This window comes from Dendropsophus ebraccatus, chromosome 1 (assembly GCF_027789765.1).
Source record: "Dendropsophus ebraccatus isolate aDenEbr1 chromosome 1, aDenEbr1.pat, whole genome shotgun sequence".
In the NCBI taxonomy this organism is placed as follows: Eukaryota; Metazoa; Chordata; class Amphibia; order Anura; family Hylidae; genus Dendropsophus; species Dendropsophus ebraccatus.
In genome coordinates, this window is record NC_091454.1 from 77,142,841 (window position 1) to 77,165,612 (window position 22,772).

Here is a 22,772-nt window from a genome sequence, read left to right on the forward strand (position 1 = left end):
ATAAGCTGAGCAAGCAGAGTCACCTGACAAGGAGGGGAGGGGGAGGCTGGTGTAACAGGACCTAGAGCAACCCTCCTGCTGATGACTCATCCTCACAAGAAGGAGCTGCCTGGTGACGGTGACGACAGTCATCAGGTCTGTGTGAGTCAGGACACTTCCTGGTGGGAGGTGGAGGGGGAAAAAGACAGGGAAGGGAGGCAGATAGGTGATTGAAGCATATTATACAGTTATATAACTTTGTAATGTGCTTCAATTACTGGGAAAAAGTTTTTCATGGCACTTGTCCTTTAAAGGAGAAGTCCGGGAAATTTTTTATTAAAGTATTGTATTGTTCTCCAATAATTATACAAATCACAAATATACACTTATTACGGGAAATGCTTATAAAGTGTTTTTTCCCTGCACTTACTACTGCATCAAGGCTTCACTTCCTGGATAAAATGGTGATGTCACGACCAGACTCCCAGAGCTGTGCGGGTTGTGGCTGCTGGAGAGGATGTTGCCACTGGGCACTGGAGGGACACTGAGCATCCCCCTGCCATCATCCTCAAAGTAATATAACTTTATTAAAGTAATGTATTGAAAAATGTCCTGATATGGCAAAATATGTTCTGACTAAAAGGCCATTTATAGCTATAAAACAAAAAAAAACATCTAACAAATATCTGAAGGGAGAAAATATTATTTTAAGTGTTATCATTATTTCTCCTAAAATAGAATGCAGTGTAAATGAATGAGAGTCTTTCAGGAATGACCTGGTGCACAGCTGAACAGTTTGTTAGAAAGATAGGTCACTTATGAACTCAGATTACTGGCACCATCTAATATTAGATAAATGTATTGCCACAGTTCCATTCCTAGTGTTAGTATTTTAGGAACTTAATGTAGTACATATTTTAATATAGCTGTACATATGTATTTGTAATGCCGGAAACAAAAACAGTAAGGCCTGTAATATGTATCTGAAATACAGGCAAACTGCATCAGCAATGCCATCAGAATGTCCTCATTATTGCCTCAATACTGCAGCTGTATTTCTTTGTATTAAATAATGATCAGGGTTCTTCCAGGCAATTGAACTACAGTTTGAAAAGCGGATGCATTACAGACAAAATACTGATACAATATGGCTCCAATATGGATGTCATACCACTGCATCCATCTTTTAATCCATCTCCATAGACGTAAACAGACATTTTCTATCAGCACACTGGATCCAATAGTCCAAAACATTAGCTCTATATTACAGTGTTCAAAACATGGAACTGATATAGACGTTAAAGCAGCCCAATAGTATGATCAAGAAAAAGCACTGTTGTAATTTATATGTAAAACCAAGGCACAAATTGTGAATAATTACATTCAGTGTGGAATGGAAATTATTACAGCTTTGTGTGTTATTAGCTTAAAGGGAACCTGTCACCATGAAAATGCTACCTAAGTAGCGAGTACTAAAATGCTCGGGTGCTCGTTACTCGAGACGAATATCTCCCGATACTCGAGTGCTCGTTTCGAGTAACTAACCCCATTGAAGTCAATGGGAGACTTGAGCATTTTTGCAGGAGACTCAATTTCGGTAGAGGGAAGATCATGTGAAAACCTGTCAACCTCAGAAATTGATGGAAACACAACGGAAATGGACAGGAAACAGCAGGGGCAGCATGTATGCATGCCTCTGAGGCTGCCTAATGGCACCATTATGCCTAATTCTGTGCAACAGCCTGGTTAAAACAGAGGTAGGCTTATGGACCACCCAAAAACTCAGCCTGACACAGCATGGCAGTGAGAACACATGGAACCATTAAAACAGAGGTAGCATATGGTTAACCACCCCAAAATTTAGCCTGACACAACATGGTGCTGAGGACAGAGTGACCAAGGTAGAAGCGGTAGCCAGTGAGGCTTCCAAAAATTATATTAACCAAAATCACATAAATTGAGGGCAGCCACCGTTATGTATATAATCCCCAAATGGGCGTAAATAAGTGGATAATGCCTGAGCCATAATGCTACCTAAACATATCCAAACTAAACCAAAGAAAAAAACAAATTGAGTATTGTTGCAATAATTTTATTCCAACCAATATTTAAAATACAAAAAAAAAAAAAATCAACACTATAAAAACAGGGTGGCAATCCTGGAGAGATGTCTCATATAACATAGTAGTACAAGAGCAATTCATAAAAAAGAACACTGGGACCGGATATAAAGTGCTAAGTGCATGATTGTCACATTAGAAAAATATCCTATATTTGCAATGCAAATCCGTCCCACCCCATATAAGAAGGACGAAGGACACGAAACGCGCGTCGGGGTGGTGGCGTCCTGGAGAGTGAGCAGATTTTGTGACCTTCTGGTAACGTGCGATTCTCATATGGGGTGGGATGGGTTTGCATTGCAAATATAGGATATTTTTCTAATGTGACAATCATGCACTTAGCACTTTATATCCGGTCCCAGTGTTCTTTTTTTATGAATTGCTCTTGTACTACTATGTTATATGAGACATCTCTCCAGGATTGCCACCCTGTTTTTATAGTGTTGATTTATTTTTTTGATTTTTTGGTATTTTAAATATTGGTTGAAATACAATACTCAATTTGTTTTTTCTTTGGTTTAGTTCCAAAAATTATACCAGACACAGCATGGCAGTGAGCACACAGAGAACCATTAAAAGTGAGTGAGGAAGCGAGTGTGCCTTCCGAAAATTAGGCCAGACACTGCATGGCATTGAGCACACAGAGAACCATTAAAAGTGAGTGAGGAAGCAAGTGAGCCTCCCAAAAATTCGGCCAGACACTGCATGGCATTGAGCACACAGAGAACAATTAAAAGTAAGTGTGGAAGCAAGTTAGCCTCCCCAAAATTAGGCCAGACACTGCATGGCATTGAGCACCCAAAGAACCATTAAAAATGAGTGAGGAAGCAAGTGAGCCTCCCCAAAATTAGGCCAGACACAGCATGGCATTGAGCACACAGAGAACCATTAAAAGTGAATGAGGAAGCAAGCAAAAATTGGAGTAAGTCCAGGGGCTGGGATTTATAGTGGACACGAACCCAGGTCAGTCACCATCAAGGGTACACCTGATGCCTCTCGACCGAGGGTGGTGAGGCCCCGGCCACGACTAGACAAAAAAAAAACACAGCTGGCTGGTTGGCGGGGGTGCGATTGGCGGGTTAGAAGTGACTGATGAAGCAATTAAGCCTCCCAATAATTAGGAGAGACACAGAATGCCGGAAGAAGACTTGGGTGTTGGCTGAGAATTGAATGAGGAGGAGGAAGAGGAAGAGGAGGAGGAGATACTAAGAATCTTCATGTTGAGCTGCTTTCCCCAGGTGAACAGTAGAATTCAGGTGAAATCCAGGCTTTTTTTCATTTTTATAAACATCAGCCTGTCAGCGCTGTCAGTTAACAGGCGGGTGTGTTTATCAGTGATAATGGCACCAGCTGCACTGAAGACCCGCTCTGACAACATGCTAGCGGCAGGGCAGCACAGCATCTCCAAGGCGTAAAGCCCCAGTTCGGGCCACGTATCCAGCTTTGCAACCCAGTAATTGTAGGTAGCAGAGTGATCGGAAAGGACATTAGTATGGTCAGCAAGGTACTCCCTCACCATCTTCCTGAAGGCTTCCCCCCTACTCTGTCTAGACTGGGGACGGTTGACATAGTTTTGCTGGGGTGCCATGAAACTGTCAAAGGCCTTGGAGAGTGTTTCCCTGCCTCTTGACAAGCTGCCTGCTCCACCGCTCCTCTCCCCCGCTCTTTGGCCCACAGAACAACATCCTCTGGCGCTAGCGGTGTCAGATGGGAAGTACATTTTCAGCTTCTGCACCGGGGCCTGTTGATATTGATTCACTCTCATACTGCGTTTCTCGGCAGGAATGAGAGTGGAAAAGTTCTTTTTGTATCGAAACATAAAGTCAGCCATGTGCGCCAGGGTCCCAACACGCAAGAACTCCCTCTCCTCACTAACCTCAATTTCTTCCTCCTCCACCAATTCCTCTTCTTCAGGCCATACACACTCAACAACTAAGGATTGAGCATGGGTACCCTCTTCAGTGCGGCAGCAGTCTGCTCCTTTTCCTTCTCTTCTTCATCCTCCTCACCCTCTACTCCGTGGTAAGAAACTGACGTCAGGGTGGTCTGGCTATCTAGTGGCGGATGTTCTTCACACATCTCCTGAGACGAAGGCAAAGTCTCAGACTTCAGGCTGAGCAGGGAGGTTTGAAGCAGACACAGCAGCGGGATGGTGAGGCTGATGAGGGCGGCATCGCCGATGACCATCTGTGTTGACTCCTCAAAGGGGCCCAGTACCTGACAGATAGCAGACACCCACGTCCACTCCTCATTGTAGATTTGAGGTAGCTGACTGACCTGACTACCGCTTCTTACCGAGGTTGACATCTGGCATTCCACAATGGCTCTGCGTTGCTGGTAAACCCTGGCTACCATCTGGAAGTTGGAATTCCACCTCGTGGGCATGTCACACAGCAGTCTGTGAGCCGGCAGTTGCAAGCGCCTTTGCACTGCCCTAAGGGTGGCAGCATCCGTGGTTGACACGGTCAGCCAAAATGGGGTAGGTCTTGAGGAACCGCTGCACCACTAGGTTGAACACATGGGCCAGGCATGGTACATGTGTAAGGCTGCTGAGTTGCAGAGCCGCCACCAGGTTCCGCCCATTGTCACACACACACAAAACTATTTTCATGTCTGTAGTGGGTCTGTATCTTGCCATTGCGGTGAGCTGTTGCATTTTTTTGTGTGTTTGCAATTTCAGCCATAGCAACGTGCTCCTGCCCAGTGTGAATGGTGTTCTAGGAGAGCTGACCAAATTTGTCTTTTTTTTTATGTGTTTCAGATGGGGGAGTGGCTGCCTCTACTTGGTCGTGCACTCCACCTATCCCACCCAGGTGGTGTAATTACTTGTGCCGGTATAAGACAGATCTTGCATGCCCAGAGCATAGGCGTATTTCATGCCATGGAGAGGCCATAGTACAGTGTAGAACTGCCCAGTTATGAGGCCACCGTAACGTGGTGGGGTAGTTTACACCATTTCCAAATGGTAACGAAGAGCCTCATTATTTTTGTGGAAGTTTGTTTTGGCAGTTGGGGGGGCTGCTTTTAACTATTTTCATGTCTGTAGTTGGTCTGTATCTTGCCATTGCGGTGAGCTGTTGCATTTTTTTGTGTGTTTGCAATTTCAGCCATAGCAACGTGCTCCTGCCTAGTGTCAATGGTGTTCTAGGAGAGCTGACCAAATTTTTTTTTTTTCATTGTCACAAACAACCATGCCTGGTTTGAGGCTCGAGGCGGTGCGACTTGTAGTCACTGAACGGCCTTGGTTCAGCTGTGTGGGGTGTTTAGCATTCATATGCCTGCGCATGCTGGTAGTGGTTAGGCTGGTAGTGGTGGCAACCCTGCTGATCCTGGCGTGGCACACGTTGCACACTACAGTCCATCGGTCATCCGCACTTTCTTTATAAAACCTCCAGACTTGGGAACATCTAGACCTGGCCACGGGAGTTTGATTCCGTAAAACAGTTGCTGATCTATCGCTCTGCCCACCCCTCTTCCAACCGGTCCTGCGGGTGAACTTGCCTCACCCTCAGAAGCACGGTCTTCACTAACCTTATCCACCCAGCTCGGGTCAGTCACCTCGTCCTCATCCACCAGCTCCTCCTCCATTTCCTCACTCTCCTCCCCACTTTGAGTTACATCCATGACAACAACCTCACTGTCTGACAACCAGGTCTCATCGTCATCTCATTGTCATCATCAGACCACCTTCCAACCCCGTTTTCAAGTCCCCACTCTCATCACCCACTGACTGCGTGAGCTGCATAGTCTGGGCATCGGGACAGATCGACTGCTCAGACTCAGGGAAGGGTCCACAAAAGAGTTTCTGTGAGCATAGTGGTGGATCTGAATCCCTTCTTTCCCTGGAGGGGCCAGGCTGTGGGGAAGAAGGCTGAGCTAATGGAGCAAGGGTTCCACTCCCTTGGGTAGCGTGGGCGGACTGTCTGGAAGACTGGGTGGTGGATAAGTTACTGGACACATTATCCGCTATCCACGTGATCACCTGTTCACACTGCTGCGGTTTCAATATTAGTCTACCATGAGACCCCGTGAGTTGGGCAAAGAAGCTAGGGAGTGCACATCTGCGGTGTGCCACTGCTCCCTGCTGTGTCATCCTGCCCTGAACCACACCCTCTGCCAACTGCATTGCCCTCGTCCTCGACGCTTACTCCTGGGGGTCACCATTTTATGGACACTGCACAGTATGAAACTTAGATATGCCTTTTGTAAGAAAGACAGAAATCAGAAAAAATACTAGTGGTCCCACTAGTTTAGGGGGGCTGTGGGATACAATCTGGTAGCGGATGCACCTATACACACTCCGTGACACCCCCTTACAATGAGCGGTGAAGTTCTATGCAGGTGTACTACAAATCCCAGCAATACAATGTAGTACAGCAGCACCACCAGCCACAAAATCAAAAAAGAGTACACTGAGCACTTCTTATGGGTCTGTATGCAACACCTAATGTCCCCTTTCTGCCAGCAGCCGATCACCACAGTGTGCTGCTGAAATCGTGGCTGCACTGCAAGTCCCAGCCAGCAGTCTGCAGTAATTCAATTTATAAACGATTTGAAGCCCTTACAAGGGCTGTTTGGTTGTTTCGCTAGTATTCCCTGCCTACTGGAACGCTAATTCCCTCCCTTATGCTCTCCCTGACCAGCAACAGCTCTGTCCCTAATCTCTCACAGCATGTGTCTGAATCGAGCACTACCGGCCGCGATTTTTATATGGCAGGGTCATCTGATATGGCCAACCAATCGCTGCTATCGTCATGTATGGGTCCCACGTGATCGCAGGATGTACCAAAGAGTCTCCTGCATGTTTATTGGCTGAAAAATAGCGCCCAAACTTACAGGAAACGGATGATAAGATTTTCTTGAGTATCGCAAGATGCTCGTCCGAGTAATGAGTATTATCGAGTACCTTAATACTCGAACGAGTACCAAGTTTGGACGAGCATGCTCGCTCATCACTAGCAACTAATAAATTATCACATTCTTGATCTTGCACGGTAAATGTAAGTGGAAAAAAATGCCAAAGCGCAAATCCAGAAAAATTGTAATAAAAAGTGATTAAATAGTCGCATATACGCAAGCAAGATACCGATGGAAAGTAAAGATAATGGCATTACACCTCAGACAACCCCATAGACGGAATGATAAAAGCGTTATAATGATGGTAAGAGAGTAGTTTTAAACATATTTAGTTTTTGTTTTGAATGTGCATGAATGTGCCTGGGATGAACTCCGTGCGCCCCTCGGCTCGTTATGCGCGGCTGAGATGGCGCTGATATTCAGTGTTTTGTATGTCTTGTGCAGTAACCTGAACCCTGTCTGAACACTGGCCTATTTCTATCATGATGTTCAGCCCCACCCGTCTGCTGTGTGCTCTGGCTATTAAGGAGTTATACTGCTGCCAGTTCTGATCCGCAGGTGATTCTGTTTGGAACCAGGAGCCTTGTCCAATAGGGGGCTGGAACTGTCTCCTGGTTCCCTATAAGTATTTGGCTGAGGCTCATTCTGGTGCCGGTTATTGAGCTTGTCTCAGCCTGCTTCTGCCTCTGTTTAGTTCTGTATTTATTCTGACTATTTTTGCCTTGTATTCTGACTATCCCTGCTTGCTGCCTGCCCCTGACCATATTGCCTGATTTACCTTGCTTTTTGGATTGTGTTTTTGTACTGTGCTGCCCGATTGTTGTGACCCGGACTGTTGACCATTCTTTATTGTGTTTTGTCTGTCTTGTCTTTGTGTCCCACCAAGCCAGTACAGGGACCGCCGCCAAGTTTCCCGCCGCCATCTTAGGGCGGATTGCGGCAAGCAGGTAGGGACAGTGGGCGGGGTTCAGCGTCAGGGCTCACTGTCTTGTATTGTCCTGCTGTCCGGTTCCTGACAAAAAGGTTTTAATTTTTTTTAAGCCATCAAATAAAATAAAAGTTATATTTGTTACATATCAGTAAGCATAAGAAATAGATCAATGCGGCACTTGCTTCTTTATCCACGTATCTTGGCCAACTTCTTGAATTGTCTCTTGTTAATATGGCCTAATAAAGATACTTACTGCATGGACTTTGCACCACTGAGGGGTGCAGAGCACGGCTACAACCACGGAGGTGGTAGCAGTGGCCTCCTAAGATTAGTGAGTGGATTTATTCGTTACATATCGTTGTAATCGTACTGACTTTAGAAACATATATAACATACCAGTTTTATCATAGGGCGAAACACAAAACCCTGAAATGAAAAAAAATTTCTATTTTTTTCAGTTTCACCACGCAAATAATTTTATATGGGTCGTATAAATCTGTAGTCTGGAGCTGATTGATTTCTATAAAAGTTTTCTAGGCATGCTCTTTAACCTGTAATGGAAAAAGTCAGTGAGCTTGGGTGAGAAGGTACGCTGTAACCATCAACTATTGTTAATAGTGGCTGTAGTGTTACAATATATTGATTTTGAGTAAACAAATCCCTGACAGGCTGTATCTGCAACTTTGTAGCAACTTTTTAATGCTGAGAGGTTTAGAGGTCAAGTTGCTAATTAACTCATTGTGATTAACCCTTTCGGCAGATACAGCCGGCCAGGGACTTGTTTACATGAGCCATCTCGAAAGGGAGGCTTTGTCTTCAACACAAAGCTGGGTATATTAATTAACTTCACTTTAGTATCGCACATAGACTGCAGCGACAGGCGGGGACGGGGGTAATGTAAGCTCCTCTCTCGGCGCTGAAGAATGAATGGAATTGCCCGCCGCAGAATTCCGCCACTTTTGCTCTGTGTGCACTTAGCCTTGGTGTAATGGACCAAGGCTCTGTGTGCTACATCTCAGACACATACCCAATACAATTCCAAAAAATTTTCAAGTTGGCAAAATCTAAATGTTTTGGGACATTCTGAACATATTCAGATAATTCCTAATTAGAGTTTAACTCATCTCTATTCCTAATCATTTCACTCATGTCAGAGAGAACTTGCAATGTCAGGAAAGGTAAATGGTATAAACTAAACTGGAATTTTTACTTTGGTGGTATCAAGTCATATGTACGTCTAGGAACTATATATAAATATATACTACTGATAAACTTATATTATCAAAATGAATGGGGCACAAAAGGGGCACAATCTAATAGAAATAACATTTCCCACAAATACTTGTCAGCAGATACATGTCACAAGCTGTAGTTTCATATGGGAAAGGGGGGGGGGTCTCTTTTTTTTTCAACTGAAAGAGTGGGAAGATGAGCTGTTGTACTTATAATCACCTGTGCTCCTTGCCAGAAATCTTTGACAGCTCTGTGACTCAAATCCTTACTGGCATCTGAATAGTGAACACTTTTTAGTCTATACAGCTAAGGAGAAAATGTGAAGATATGTGATAAAATTAAGAATATTATGATATGTGGCATAAGTGACATGTCCAGTTCTATTGCACAAAGAAAAAAAAGGCAGCTACATCTGGACATATACAACAATAAATATAAAAACATTTGATTAAAAAAATACCATCTACATCAAATACATCTACCTCAAAATGGTGCTGGAAAAAAGCTGCACTTCACAAAAAAAATTAGTAATCGCAAAAATTTGATATAACCAAAACTGAAAATAACAAAATTAAGTTAGCATGTAATTTTTACATATACAAATGTTTTAAAAACAAAATTCCAAAGACTGTGGTGGAGATTTATCAAACATGGTGTAAAGTCAAACTGGCTCAGTTGCCCCTAGCAACCAATCAGATTCCACTTTTCATTCCTCACAGCAACTGAGCCAGTTTCACTTTACACCATGTTTGATAAATCTCCCCCTTATTTCACAAATCATTTTCTTTGTTTCTTAGCACATTTATATGCTATTAAAGCACTTAGTCCCACCCACATCACCACTATAGCCCCGCCTCTTCATGACATCAAGGTCCCACACTCTCAGCTGTCATTGGTATGGGCCGACCTAGAGGGGGTGGTGCCTAGACCTTTAAACCAGCCTGTTCCACTGGCCATTGAGGGGGTGGGGCCTATGCACCAATGACGTTATGGAAGGGCGGGACCTATGGTGGCAATGTGGACGGGGCTAAGTTGCACTGCGCCCGTGAAGCCCTGCCCAGGTAGCACAATATGCAGATGATAAAAGATCACTTTTTACTGGTACAAGGACCATGATGTATGATATACAATAAGGTATTAAAACTGCAAAATGTACCCTTTACACCTGTGTAGAGAACTCAGAATGCAAAAAGGGGGTGACAGTGTCACTTTAAAGTGTACCTGTTGTTATAACTGTCAAAATCTAAATCAACATGGCATGTTTGCAATATACATTCATTTTTTTTTTGTTTTCATGGTAAAACAAAAATTAACTTGAAATGACCGAAAATGCGCAATTTTTCACTTTACGCCATTTACTGTGCTAGATCAGAAAAGTGATAAATTAATAGTTCAGCGATTACGCATGCGGCAGTACCAAACATGTTTATTTATTTATTTTTATTTATAACATGGGAAAAGGTGGGTGATTCAAACTTTTATTAGGGGAGGTTTTTTTTTTTATTAATAACACTTTATTTATTTATTTATTTTTTTACACATATACTAGAAGCCCCCCTGGGGGACTTCTAGTATAAGTACACTGATCTCTCATTTAGATCTATGCTGTTTCGGCTGCAGCCGAAAGCAATCGAATACGACGCAGACCCTGGCCGGCAGCAGACGCGGGGATCGCTCCTCCGGGATCTCCGCCACTAGACATCAGCGAACGGCTGCATCTGATTACCTTATTAGCGGGCACAGTGATTGGACCGTGCCCGCCAATAGCCATGGTCCAGGGCTATATGCCGCACCCGGGATCGCAGCAGTTCAGAGCAGGGTCGCCGTGTGGCCCTTCTCTGAACACCCTTAACGACTGCAGGACGTAACCGCAGGACGTAAATATACACCCCCAGTCGTTAAGGGGTTAAAAGTAAAGGCTAGTTCTTTAAGGGGTTAAATCCCATAGTAAAACATCAAAAAGTTTGCATAGACAATATATATTTTTTTTACAGTTGGGGGGGGGGGGGCTGGGAGTGTTTTTCCAAAATGCAGCCTTCACTTGGTATGCAGTTCTTTTCTCTCTAGAGTCCCCCCCCCTTAGGCTTCTCTATAGGACTTAAAGGGGTTGTCCAGTGATAATCTATTTCTTTCAAATCAACTGGTGTCAGAAAGTTATCCAGATTTTTAATTTACTTCTATTGTAAAATCTCAAATCTTCCCATCAGCTGCTTTATGTCCTGTAGGAAATGTTGTTTTCTTTTCAGTCTGACACAGTGCTCTCTGCTGACATCTCTGTCTGAGACAGAAACTGTCCGGAGCAGGAGAGGTTTTCTATGGGGATTTGCTGCTACTCTGGACAGTTTCTGTCTCGGCCAGAGGTGTCAGCAGAGAGCAGTGTGTCAGACTGAAACGTAAACAACATTTCCTGCAGGACACATGTCACGGCTGCGGCGGCATCCCGCGCTCCAGGCCGCCGCCGCAACTCCTACTCCCTGCGGGCAGCCGCTGGCGTCCCAGTACCGGGACCCGGCACTGCTGCTAGTTCGGCCCCTGGGGGCACCTCACCTTCCTCCGCTCCTGTCTCTCGCTGTGCCGGATTTAAAGGGCCAGTCCGCCCCTAATTGGAAGTTACACTAAATCACTACCTATAAATCCCAGCATGCCCTGTCCCTCGTGTTGGAGCCTCTACATGCTTCCCATAGCATTTGGCCCAGCTCCCTGTCGTTCCTGACCTCAGTCCTTGTTCCTTGTTCCTGTTCGCTACCCTGTCCCTAGTCACTGTCCGCTGCCTTCCTATTGTTCCTGAGTACTGTCTGCCACCTGCGATTACGCCTACAGACCTCTGCCAGCGGCCCCTTAGACTCCGCTCCCTGGTGAGGTTTGTGCCATCGCTAGTGACGGTTCAGTGGATCCATGACTCCAGGCTTTACAGTAGGCTCCAACCATGGATCCCGGCGAGGTGCCTGATACCCGTGACGTAGCCCGAGTGGTCGCCTAACAGGCGCAACAGATCCAGCAACATTCGCAGCAGATTCAGCAACTGACTGCCGCCTTACAGCAGCATACTACAGCCCAGCGCTCACCACCTCCTGCAGCCTCTTCGAGACTTCGACTGGCTCTCCCGAGTAAATACGGAGGCGATCCCAAGTTGTGCAGAGGATTCCTGACTCAATGTACCATGCATATTGAACTCTTAAGTAGTCAGTTTCCCACCGAGCGCTCTAAAGTGGCTTTCATCATCAGCCTATTGGATGGTAGAGCTCTGGCTTGGGCCATGCTGCTGTGGGACCGAGATGACCCTGCTGCTGCCAATCTACAAACCTTCCTGGCCGAGTTTCGCTCCGTCTTTGAGGAACCTGCCAGTGCGTCTTCGGCTGAGACTGCTCTCCTCAATCTCTCTCAAGGGAGTTCCTCCGTTGGCGACTACGCCATCCAGTTCTGCACCCTGGCAGCAGAATTAGACTGGAATGAGGCCGCTCTAATAGCCACCTTCAAGAAGGGCCTGTCCAGCCGGGTGAAAGACGTTCTCTCCGCCCGAGACCTTCCTACCTCCTTGAACAATCTTATTCTACTGGCTACCAGAGTCGACAATCGGTTTTCCGAGAGAGAGGAGGAGGTCCGGCAAGAACGGCGACTAAGTTTGCCCCGTCGCCATCACCGGCTGGCACCGGTTTTCCAGAATCCAGTCACGCCAGTACCCCAGTCAACTCCTGAAGTTCCCATGCAGGTAGAACGAGCTCGCCTGACCTCAGATGAGAGAGCTCGTCGACTGGAGCTGAATCTCTGTCTCTATTGCGGTGGCTCTGATCACTTCCGGCAGAGATGTCCCCAACGTACTCAGCGTCTGGGAAACGCTCGCACCTAGGCCCGGTGGGAGATGCCTCCCTAGGTGTGAATGCCACCTCTCCAAGATTATCTATGCCAGTTTCCATCCAGACGCCCTCAGGACAAACTCACCAGACTACTGCCTTCATCGACTCAGGGTCTGCAGGCAGTTTCATTGCAGCTACATTGGTCCAAAGATGGCGGCTACCTGTGACCCAGCTAGCCTGATCCCTGTCTATTTACTCTGTCACTGGCGAGACTCTTACCGAAGCTGTGCACTACCAGACGGCACCTTTAGTCCTCCAGGTGGGCGCTTTACATCAGGAGAAGATCTCCTCTTCCAACATCCTGCTGGGTCTCCCTTGGCTGCAATTACATACCCCTAAGCAAGACTGGAGAACCGGGGAGATTCTCAGTTGGGGCCTGGACTGTCCAAACCGGTGTCTGAAGTCTCCTCAGCCCAAGTGCTCTATGACGTCACCTGACTCCGTCAAGCCTCTACCCGTCCTACCGGCGGAATATCAAGACTTGGCTGATGTCTTTTCTGCCAAAGAGGCGGACTCTCTACCTCCTCACCGGACATACGATTGTCCCATAGACCTCCTTCCTGGAACTTCTCCTCCACGAGGTCAGGTGTACCCTCTCTCCGTACCCGAGACTGAGGCCATGTCCTCCTACATCCGGGTTTCGTCTGCAAATCCACATCCCCTGCTGGCGCAGGATTCTTCTTTGTGCAGAAGAAGGACGGTTCTCTCCGCCCGTGCATAGACTACCGGGGCCTAAATAAGGTGACTGTCAAGAACCGATATCCTCTTCCGCTTATCCCTGAACTATTCGACTGTCTCTGTGGAGCCAGGATCTTCTCCAAGCTGGATCTCAGGGGAGCGTACAATTTGATCCGTATTCGTGAAGGAGACGAATGGAAGACCGCTTTTAACACCAGAGATGGGCACTACGAATACCTGATCATGCCATTCGGCCTATGCAATGCCCCAGCAGTCTTCCACAAATTCGTCAACGACATATTCCGTGACCTCCTCTATGTCTGCGTCATCGTCTATCTTGACGACATTCTGGTCTTCTCCTCTGACCAGCAGACTCACGTGACACAAGTACGTCTGGACCTACGAAGACTACGGGCCAATCATTTGTACGCCAAGCTGGAGAAGTGCGTTTTCCATCAGCGCAGCCTTCCGTTTCTTGGGTATATTGTCTCCGATCGGGGTCTACAAATGGATCCAGCCAAACTCTCAGCTGCTCTCCAGTGGCCACGTCCTGTGGGACTAAGAGCTATCCAACGCCTCCTAGGATTTGCCAACTACAATCGGCAGTTCATCCCACATTTCTCTACCCTGGTCGCACCCATCGTGGCTCTCACTAAGAAGAAGGCGGATCCCAGGCATTGGCCACCTGAGGCCGAGCAAGCCTTCACTAGCCTAAGGTCTGCCTTTGCCTCGGCTCCTGCTCTAGTCCGCCCGGATGCCACCAAGCCGTTTTCACTTGAGGTCGACGCATCTTCTGTGGGCGCTGGAGCCGTCCTCTCGCAAAGGGACGCATCAGGCAAGACCAGAACCTGTGGGTTCTTCTCAAAGACTTTCCCCCTTGCCGAGAGGAACTATACTATTGGTGACCGAGAACTCTTGGCGATTAAGTTGGCACTGGAGGAGTGGCATCATCTCCTAGAAGGGGCTCGGCATCCAGTCAACATCTACACGGACCACAAGAACCTTCTCTATCTCCAATCGGCCCAACGCCTCAATCCCCGGCAGGCCAGGTGGTCGCTCTTCTTCTCACGATTCAACTTCGTCATACATTTCCGTCCGGCTGAGAAGAACGTGAAAGCCGAGGCACTTTCCCGAGCATCTGATGTTATGGGGCAAGGGGAATCCCCTCGCCACATTATACCTCCCAATCGCTTAGTGCCAGTCGCCACCTCTACTCTTCAGAGAGTGCCTCCCAGAAAGACCTATGTGCGCCCTGCACTTCGAAGACAAATTTTGAAGTGGGGTCATTCCTCTTTGGTGGCCGGGCATCCGAGAGCTCAAAAGACTGGGCAACTGATCTTCCGCCACTACTGGTGGCCCAGCCTACTCCAAGATGTCAAGGACTTTGTGGCTTCCTGTACCATCTGTGCCAGGAACAAGTCCTCCCGTCTAAGACCTGAAGGCCTACTACAGCCCTTGCCAGTTCCAGACCGTCTCTGGTGCCATATAGGCATGGACTTTGTCACAGACTTGCCTCCATCTGCGGGTAACACTGTCATTTGGGTTGTTACAGACCGCTTCTCCAAAATGTCTCACTTCGTGGCTCTTTCTGGACTACCATCTGCTCCTCGTCTGGCCCAGTTGTTCTTTCAGCATATTTTCCGCCTACATGGCCTTCCTCTGCATATTGTGTCAGACAGAGGCTCACAATTCGTCTCCAGATTCTGGCGTGCTCTCTGTTCACAACTCCAAGTGAAGCTGGATTTCTCGTCAGCCTATCATCCCCAAACCAACGGGCAAGTGGAAAGGGTCAATCAAGTCCTTGGCAATTATCTACGACACTTCGTCTCTGCTCGTCAGGACAACTGGTCCAGTCTGCTTCCATGGGCAGAATTTTCATACAACCATCTGGACTCGAGTTCCACAGGCAAGTCACCCTTCTATGTGGTCTATGGTCGTCACCCTCATCCTCCTCTACCTCTCTCCTCGTCCTCCGAGGTTCCAGCCGTCGAAGAACTGGTGTCAGACCTTCAGTCCATCTGGGGACAGATGTGGCAGTCCTTGCTCAATGCTTCCGACCGCATGAAGGTCCAGGCGGTTAAGAGGAGAAGACCTGCAACAAATTTTTCCCCTGGTGACAAAGTTTGGCTTTCGTCCAAATATGTCCGGCTCAAAATTCCCAGCTACAAGTTGGGGCCTCGATTCCTCCGACCTTTTTCTGTGCTAAAACGCATCAACCCATACACCTACAAACTCCGTCTACCCCCTACTATGCGGATCCCGAACTCCTTCCACGTCTCCCTCTTAAAGCCAGTGGTCCTCAACCGATTCTCCAGTAAATCCTCGTTCACTTCTCTTCAAGCCGTCTCGGACGATGTCTATGTTGTTAAAGATATCCTGGCAATGAAGACGGTCAGAGGAAGACGATTTTTTCTAGTGGACTGGAGAGGTTTTGGTCCTGAGGAGAGATCCTGGGAACCCGAGAATAACATCCTGGACCAAGATCTTATCAAGAGATTCCTGCAGGCAAGAAAGAGGGGGAGGCCAAAGGGGGGGGTACTGTCACAACACCTCCTCCCCGCGGGCAGCCGCTGGGGTCCCAGTACCGGGACCCGGCGCTGCTGCTAGTTCGGCCCTGCTGCTAGTTCGGCCCCTGGGGGCGCCTCACCTCCTCGCCTCATCTCCTGCCTACTGCTCCTGCCACACCTAGCCTGCCGTCACTAGCAACCAAGCCAGGGGTAGGTCGTCTGCCGCAGCAAGCCCATCCCGCCTTGCGGCGGGCTCTGGTGAAAACCAGCGGCCCCTTAGACTCCGCTCCCTGGTGAGGTTTGTGCCAATCGCTAGTGATGGTTCAGTGGATCCACTCCAGGCGTTACAACATACAACAACTAATAAGTACCAGGAAACTTTTTTAACCCTTAGGCGACCCTGGTTGAACCCGTACACGGGAACCCGAACCCGGGTGCCGCTTGTAGCCCGGGACCGCAGGTATTAGCGGGCACGGTCCGATCGCCGTACCCGCTAATACAGTAATCGGATGCAGCTGTCAAAGTTGACAGCTGCATCCGATTACCGAATGCAGCCGTTCCCTGGTGTCTAGTGGGGAGGATCGCTCCTCCGCGACGTTGTCCCGGAGGAGCGATCCACACATCTTACCCCTACCCATTACGGCGCTGATCCCGTCTCGGGACTTGATTGCTTCCGGCTGCAGCAGCCGGTAGCAATCAATGTGCCTATCTCATGGATCTGTGCTGCATATCTATGCAGCACAGATCTGAATGAGAGATCAGTGCACTTATACTAGAAGTACCCCAGGGGGGCTTCTAGTATAAGTGTAAAAGTTAAAATAAAAGTGTGGTTATTAGTAAAAAGCCCCCTCCCCTAATAAAAGTCAGAATTACCCCCCTTTTCCCATGTTATAAATAAAAATAAACAAATAAATAAATAAACATGTTTGCTATCGCCGCGTGTGTAATCGCCCGAAATATTAATTTATCACATTCCTGATCTTACACGGTAAATGGCGTAAGCGCCAAAAAATCCCAAAGTGCAAAATTGCGCATTTTTGGTTGCATCAAATCCAGAAAGATTGTAATAAAAAGCGATCAAAAAGTTGTATATGCACAATCAAGGTACCGATAGAAAGAACACATCATGGTGCAAAAAATGACACCTCACACAGCCCCATAGACCAAAGTATAAAAGCGCTATAAGCCTGGGAATAGAGCGAATTTTAGGAACATAAATTTGTTAACAATGGTTTGAATTTTTTACAGCCCATCAGATACAATCAAAGTTATACATGTTATATATCGTTGTAATCGTAACAACTTGAGGAACATATATAACAAGTCATTTTTACCTCAGGGCGAACAGCGTAAAAACAAAAAAAAAATAAAATAAAAGAAATGCATTTTTTTTTTCAATTTCACCACACTTTGATTTTTTTCTGGTTTTGCAGTGTACTTAATGAAAAAATTCAGCCTGTCATTGCAAAGTACAATTAGTGGCGCAAAAAATAAGGGCTCATTTGGGTTTCTAGGTGAAAAAATGCAAGTGCTATGGCCTTTTAAGCACAAGGAGGAAAAAACGAAAATGCAAAAATTGAAATTGGCAGGGTCCTCTAAGGGTTAAATAGAAGTAAATTACAAATCTATATAACTTTCTGACACCAGTTGAGCTGAAAGAAAAAGATTTTCACTGGACAACCCCTTAAATAAATAATAATTTTGAGAAATTATGTACAACCTAAAAATCTATTTAAAAAAAAATGCTTGTAAAAATCATTGACTTAGCACTTGCTACATGTATAGCTGTCTCATAATTCTGTCTTACTATATATTTTTTTTTAATATTTATCTGTGATCAAATTAAAAAATTCCCTCGATGCCAGTAATCATACTAGGAACCTCATGTTTATAATGGGAATGCATCAAACTTGGCTGTTGACATGGCCCGTAATGCAAAACTAAAATCAATGCAACACACAGGGCACAACGAAGAAATCTACAATCCACACTTTGTTGCTTTCTGCATCCTGAGAGCAGTTTTGTATTGCATGAATAACCTTTTATACTATTCATGTACATATATTCCATATTTAAGCAATTCCTTCTTATATGAGGTGCTGGCAGTTCTTGGAAGCCTAATGTAGACCAGTGGCACCACCAGTGCCATTGGTAACACTGCTGTCCTGGTGTGATAGAGGGGTTTCAGGGCCCCTGCCCTCTTTCTCTCCTATACTAGACTGTATTCCTCAGCCTGGACTTCTAGTCAGACATGATTGTGTGGGGACCTGGTGGGCTCCTCCCCTGTGAGGCAGAGGAGAGCAGCAGCCAGATGGAGCACTTGTAGCTTTTGTTTTGTTGCTGTTTTACTATGTGTGTGTCTTATATTACAACCATGCTGAACATCAGTGGCCGGAGAGAGGAGAGGGAGGAAAAGCCTGTTTACACAGACTGCAAACCGCCTGGGGAATAATGCAGGAAAGGAAGTGAGCCGGCTCTCTGTCTGACTGCTCCAACTTCCTGCTCACACACACACACACTCACATTAACACACACAGCAGAGAGAAAAAAGAGCTGAAAATCAGGATCTCATTACAACAGTGAGGCGACTGACAGCATGGACAAGCCAGGGAGTGTGCCCCAGCCCTCCTAGACAATCCCTAGCCCAGGAGAGAGTGGTGCAGCAGCTGCAGTCTGGGTAGGTACAGCAGGGGATGGCATGGGGCACTTCTTACTACTGTGTTGTGTCTGTAAGATGGAGGAGGGGCAGCTGGGTTCTGCATGAAGTTTTCTTGTTTTAGCTCGGCACGATTTGCATTATTTTGTATTAATAAAGTCCTCTCAGTGCCCCTTACATCACCATGGGTGGGCACTGACGACTCACCAGCCTTGGGTGTGACTGGCATGTCAGATATTGCCCAGCTCATATGTGGAATATTGGAGTGCTGGACACTGGTCAGTTCTGTTCTCAGTGGCATTGTATTAGTTACAGGGCATCAGTGTGTGAGGTAGGTGTGCCAGGGTGAATCATGTCAAAGCCACTGGGCATCAGTGATTGTGCCCAGCAAGTGTGACAGCAAGACACAGGCACTGGCATAGGCTACAGTGTGTCCTATTGCTTTCTGGGCATCTGTGCGTCTGACTGGCATGTGATATAGGGAGAGTCTGGTAGATTCCTGATGGTGAGAGTATTATTACTGACTGGGCAGCATTGTTTTTGGCTGGCACTTGTGGTAGGACATCAGTATTTGTGGTAGGGAACGTTGTTACTTGTTGGTACAATGCGTGTATAATAAAGAAGAGGGCATCAGAACTTGTGCCAGCCATACATACATATCTGATTAGGCACTGGCGAGTGCCATAACTGACTATGTCACAGGTATATGTAATAGGATTAATAACTGGGTAGCCTTAGTAGTGGGAGGAAAGAATGTGATGTAAATGGCTAGACATGAACACTTGGAACTATTGTGTGTGGCAGGATCTCCTGTACCGGTGTCTTGGCACCATAATAGCTCGTGAGTGGCATGTGTGACAGGGAGAGTCTCTGGTCCTAATGACTGGGCATCTGCCCTTGTGTCTGGCACTGCGAGTTAGTAAGCATCATGTCTGTGGGCACAGCACAGAGAGCAGCAGTCACAGGAGCGGATTTTCCTCTAGAAAGTTGTGTGAGTCTGTCCTGTCTGGAAACACAAGACTAATTGCCATGCGCTTCCGGCTGGGAGCTGGCAGCAGACAACATCTTGAGAATGAGTCAGTGAGCACACAAAGAGACTCTGTGGTTTCCTTCTCCTCAGGTTCATGCATGTGCAGCTTCCTTTGTAGTCTTCGGAGGATTTCTCTGAGGCTCTGGCCATTTAATATCACGCCTGAGCCAGAAAGGTAGAGGAGAAGGCTGCAGTGTTGTTTTTGGAGGGGAGGCTCTCTCTTTTATAAGGTTACAGGACCTGGTGCTGCCGGGGGAAAAAGTTCCCTTCAATTTTCCACTGGCTGCAGGAAGGGAGCGCGTTTAGTCATGGCTCAGTAATGTCTGCCTATAGCGACTAATCTCATTAGGAGTTTCCGCTCCCCAAACACTGCAGGGTTTTGTGAGGCTTATAGAGGAGCCCTGCCACCTACACACACGGCTGGCTACTCCTGGTTGTGTACCCACAGTGCCCAGTATACCACCACGAAGCATATATATATATATATATATATATATATATATATATATACATATATACACAGTATATATATATATATATATGCACTTTTCTCTGACACCTACGCACGGCTGGCTACTCCTGGTTGTGTACCCACAGTGCCCAGCATACTACCATGAGCATATGTTTATACATAATATATATACTCTGCCACATACATGCTAGGTACTACAAATAAGGCTGACACCAATGATAACAAGATGAATGCTAGCTGGCATGCTAAAAGATCTAAGAATATATAAGAAAAATAACAGCTGAGCAAGCATAGACAGGACTGCGCCTCACAAATAATTATAGAAGATAGTTTGGTTTTCCTTTTATATTCCAGTTAGTATAATAGTACTAGAGACACTCTGGGCAGTGATTCCAGCTGGCAATCTTCTTGGGTATGATAACCAAAGGTTTCCAAAGCTGGATTTGGGGATTTTCTGCCATTCTTTTCTACAAATAAGAGGTTTCAAGTCAGAGGCTTTGGCTGGGCCACTCACGGACATTGACAGGGTTGTCCCTAAGCTACTTCTCTGTTGTCTTAGTTTTGTGCTTAGGGAAATTGTCTTGTTGGAAGGTGAACTTTTGGCCCTGAATCAGGTTTTTATTAAAGTGACTGTACCACCAGGCCCAGGCTGAAGCACTGGAGGCGGGCCGACCCACCCTTAGTGGGAAGAAACTCCAGCCCCTCCATGACGTGACTCCATTAGAATCAATGGAACCCTATCATAGTGGGGCTAGGGTTTCCTCCCACTAAGGGTGGGTCGGCCCGCCTCTAGTGCTTCAGCCTGGGCCTGGTGGTACATTCCCTTTAATAATATCTCAGATCTCCCACAACCTTGACCAGTCCCACTGCTCCAGTTGGTAAAAACACATAATGGTGCTTCCACCACTATGCTTCACAAGAGATGGTTTTGGGCAGTGATGAGCGGTGTCTGGTTGTCTCCAGACTTGATGCTTAGAATTGAAGCCACAAAGTTCAGTCTTGGTTCATCAGACCCGAGAATCTTTTTTCTCACAGTTTGAGCGTCTTTTGAACAGTGGCATAACTTTAAGCCAATAGGGCCTAGTGCAAAATCTATCACAAAGCGCCTTACTCTAATCAATTATTTCTACTACTGGTCTCCTCATATGAGGAAGAGAAACTATTATAGGCCCCTCAGACTCCTGGGCTCAGGTATCGTACCCTCTATAGCTTCGCCCTGTTTGAATTTACCGCCAGCTGTGATAATTAACAAACATTACAAGGTTATATAGCTTTGTAATATGTGTTAATTAAGGGGGGGAAAACATAAACAGCTGGAGTTGCCCTTTAATATTTTGGCCAATACCTAAATTTAGCAAGCTTTCCTCAATCTCCTCATGTGCTGCACTTTTCTTCTTCTTGTTGACAGCTTGTTGTCTAGGTTACCAACCACCTCCCTGCTCTACTCTGAAATATAAATATATATATATATATATATATATATATATATATATATATATATATATACCTACATCACACAGGGAGCAAAGGGGAAGTGCAGAAGGCTGGAGGTTCCTTATACCATTGACCCCCCAGATGACCCCTCTGCCTTGATTCCTACATTTCTGCCTAGAAAGAGTGATTTTTTCCACCTTAAGCCCTTAAGCTTGTTTTTTGCTTTGAAATACATTGTCAACTGTTAGACCTTATATAACAAGGGCTCTTTCCAAATATAGGCTGGGTTTTTCCAAATCATGTCCAATCAACTGAATTTACCATAGATGACTCTAATCAAGGTGTAGAACATCTTATAGATAATTAAGAAATGGGAGTCCTCCAAAGCTAAATCTGGACCCCTTAGGCCAACATACCAGTATGTCATGAGGATGGTAGCGGTGTATGGAGAGGTTTCAGGAATTCTGATTACTTAATTCCTCGCTCTGTACATGCTATCAACTGTTTAAATGTTGCTGCCAAAATTAACAGCAACGTTTGAACACATTAAGGGTGGGTTCACACATGACGGAATCGCAGCGTATTTCATGCTGCGAGTTCGTAGCAAAATCCTCTGCGATTCCCTTACTGTCATCCCACTGCGAGTATGTAAATGCCGCCCCCCTTAACCCGCGGCGGCCCGGTGAATGCATTACCGATCCGCGTTTCAGCCTCCTTCTGTGGCTCCCGACACCTTGATGTCCTGCTCAGCCAATCAGTGCAAGTCCTGCCGCAGCCACTGATTGGCTGAGCGGGACGTCAGGATGCCTGAAGCCCCAGAATAAGGCCAGAGCATGGACTGGTAATATATTTTCCAGGCCACTATGGGTTAAGAAGGGTGGCATTTACACATTCGCAGTGGGATGCAAATTCCGCTGCAAGTATGTAACCGTATTCAAACTGACTGTACGGGAATCGCAGCAGATTTCACTGCAAACTTGCAGGGTGAAACCCACTGCATTTCGTTATGTGTGAACCAACC

The 22,772-nt window shown here is 46.4% G+C and overlaps 1 protein-coding gene across 1 annotated transcript in view; it reads left to right on the forward strand.

Moving 5' to 3' along the window:
* Positions 1–18,489: 18,489 nt before the first annotated feature.
* The window catches only part of ELK3 (ETS transcription factor ELK3), a 33,692-nt gene continuing 29,409 nt past the window's right edge, over positions 18,490–22,772 (forward strand). The window contains exon 1 of the mRNA XM_069955635.1: positions 18,490–18,836. The gene's annotated coding sequence lies outside the window, so the exon portion shown is untranslated. The remainder of the gene's footprint in view (positions 18,837–22,772) is intronic.